The following is a 3,495-nucleotide window of genomic DNA, read 5'->3' on the forward strand; positions in this document are numbered from 1 at the left end:
TGGCTATTCCTTTCTCTCCCCGTCAAGTGTCTATTTTATAATGGTATGCCAGGGAAGCCAAGATTCAAAAGACAGCCAAGCATCTTCACATTCTTTCCCCCCTTTTCCCCATTCTAACCATGTCTCAATACCTGTATCCCACAGCCCTGTTGTTCGAAGGTTGTGCATACATCATTAATTACCTCTGTCCCTCTTAGTCTATGCAAACCTGCCTAACTGTTCTCCCATCTACTTTGTTCTTCCTTTCCCCTCCCCATTCTTGTAAATTGCCCTCCTCCCTAGCACCCAAACTATCCTGTGTCTATTCCCTACCCGGTGTTCTACCTTCCCCCCCCTCCCCTCACCCCACCTCCTACATCCCAGTAGCCAGCAGAGAGCCACACTCCCCCCACTACCCCCTTTAGTATGGTTTCTTTTTCTTAGTCTTTTACAGTAGTGGTCCTAGGCAGTATTTCTCCTTTTGTAACTGACTAATTTCACTCAACATAATGACTTCAAGGTTCATCCATGTTACGTGGTGGCTTGTAGCCTCCTTGTTATTCTTCAAGGTAGCATAATATTCCATTGTATGTAAATACCATAGTTTGCTTATCCATTCTTCAGTTGATGGGCACTTAGGTTGTCTCCATCTTTTTGCTATTGTAAATAGTGCTGCTATGGACATTGGTGTGTATATATCTAATTGTATTATGGCTCCTTCAATGGCTGATTTTTAAGAAGTAGTTTATCAGGCCTTTCCTCTGAGACCTCTCTGGGTGAACTTGAACCATAATTGAAGGCATCCAGGAAATCACTCATACAGAAAGAGGAAAGCCTTTTAGTGAGATTCCCAGAAATGTAATTAGTGAGTCAAAGGAATTGAATACTTTGGAGTGTTCCTTCAGATATTGACAAGCATCTTTTTAGTAGGATTTTAAAATAATTTGTACTCTCATTTAGCTTAATATAAAAAATGTGCCTCTTTCATCTTCTGCCAACTGTGTATGTACTAACATTATTCCTGAATTGATTAAAAGTTGCATAATATTATACTAATTTTTATGAGTTTGATTACTTATGAGGATGGGCATCATTCAGTGTGTTTGTTAAAATTTTCATTTTCTCTTTTAGCTAACTGTTCTTTCATATCCATTACTCACTCATTTTACTGAAGTCTATATAATTATTATATTTTAGTTGTTAGCTCTTAATTGTATGTTTTCAGATATAGACTAATAGCAAGATCTGTGTTTTAAAAAATCTATTTCTATTATTCCAACTATATATATTGTTCTTAATCTTCTACCTTGAGTGGGAATGACCCATTTATTTCATAATGAATTATTTTGTACATCGTAAGATTAATTTAAGGAGCCTTGTTCAAGTAGTAGATAATGAACTGGACTGCTAACCACAAGATCAGCAGTTTGAATCTACCAGTAGCTCCTTGGGGGAAAAAAAATGAGGCTTTCTGCTGCCATAAAGATTTATAGACTTGGAAACTGTACATGGTTGCTAAGAGTCAGAACTGAATGTATAGCACACAACCACCACTATAACCAGGACGGGCTCACTACTTTCATGTAACAGTATTTCTTTTTTGAGATAATTCTTTTTTTTTTTTTTAATGCCTTTATCCCCCCAAATAGAACCTATGGTGTGGTACTCCCATCCCTGATGTGGTGCTGTAGGATAAGCACTGCAGTGCTAACTACATTAAACAAACTGTTGGCAGTTCAAAACCACCAGGTGCTTTTGTAAACCCTATACAGGGTTGCTATGAGTTGGGATCAAGTCATGGCACTTAACAACAATGTAGTGTGGTGCACAACTGCTAACCACAAAGTTCAAACCCACCAACGACACCTTGGAAACCCTATACAGGGTTGCTATGAGTCTGAGAAGACTCCATGACATTTAACAACAACAATAACATATAAAGCAAATGCTATTCTTTTCATTAGGTGAGGTCAAGTCAAATCTGATTCATAGTAACCCTATGAACAACAGAACAAAACACTGCCTGATCCTGTTCCATCATCACGATTGTTACGTTTGAGTCCTTTGTTCCAGCCTTTGTGTCAACCCATCTCACTGGGGGTCTTCCTCTTTTTTTGCAAAGCAAATTGTGAAAAATATAATTATAAATGGAAATATCTAAAACTGGTTTTAATTTTCCAAAACTGTTTCCAAATGGCCTTCTTTTTTTTTTATTTTGCACAGTAAATAATTGAGGAAATATTATTCTAATTGCTTTTAAAATTTGGCAGAAACCTTTAATACATTTGAGAAGGAAGTGTAGCAAAATAAATGAGTTATGCCAACCTTCACAGCTTGTTAAAGCAAATAATACATTAACCAAACTGAAATGCAAATAGTAAGAGTTTTAATATTTATTAAAAGGGTTGAAGCTTCTGGATGAATATATTTATGTTTGGTAGCACATTCATTCATTCATTCACTAATTTAATAAGTATCCAGATGACTCCTCATGGTTTGCAGTAGTCATAAACTATGACCAGACAGCTGCACACAATAATCTTTATTGAATAGTGCAGAAGAGGGAGTCATAGGATGGGAAATGAGTAAAATAATATTTTTATATTCCATAATAAGAATGCAAAAAACTGAAGAACAAAATATGATGATGTTAATTCATGGCATTAATATAAAACTTTTAAATAATGACCTTTGGGTTCTTAGCAGAGAAAAATGATATCTCCAAGTGCCGAAATGGGCTCACTATGAAGGAAAGCAGAGCCCTGTTGATGCAGTGGTTCAAGTACTAGTTTGCTAAGCTAAAGGAGATGGTTTGAACCCACCAGCTGCTCAGTAAGTTAATGATGTGGCAGTCTGCTTCTGTAACAATTTATAGCTTTGGCAATCCTGAGAGGTAGCTTGCTATGAATTAAAATCGACTCAATGGCCATGGGCTTGCTGCTCAGTTTTTTTATTTTTTATGAAGTGGTGTTTCATTCATGGTTCTCCATGGAAACGGAACCCTCTTTTCTGAAAGGGAAGGTAGGAGAGCATATTGATTTGAAATTATATGGTTTATAGGAAGTGGTAATGTATTTAGATTTTGTTTTGGTGTATGTAAGAAAAATATAGGTTTTATGCATGGGCTTGGAACTTTGTTTTTATGACTGCTACAAGTTGAGGGTATTTTAAGAACATAAACTTATTTTCTCACTTTTCTGAAGGGCAGAAATGTAAATTCAGAGCATAATCATGACTTTTTCTCTTTGAGATATCTAAGGGAGTATTTTTTCTTGCCGCTTTTAGCTTTTGTAGTCTTGGTCATTTCTTGTAGTCCCTTTGCTTGTAGATAAGTCATGGCAGGAGTTAGACCATGACTTATGTAGGCTGTCTTGATTTTATTTGAAGTGCCATGACTTGATTCTACAAGCAAAGGAGCTCCAAGAATCACAGGGTGTCTTCCTCCTACATGTGACTTTTCCCCATATCCTCCCTCCTCTCTCTTTTTTTTTTAATTAAATGTTTTTATTTTGGATT

Source organism: Chrysochloris asiatica, unplaced genomic scaffold (genome assembly GCF_000296735.1).
Source record: "Chrysochloris asiatica unplaced genomic scaffold, ChrAsi1.0 scaffold00016, whole genome shotgun sequence".
NCBI lineage: Eukaryota > Metazoa > Chordata > Mammalia > Afrosoricida > Chrysochloridae > Chrysochloris > Chrysochloris asiatica.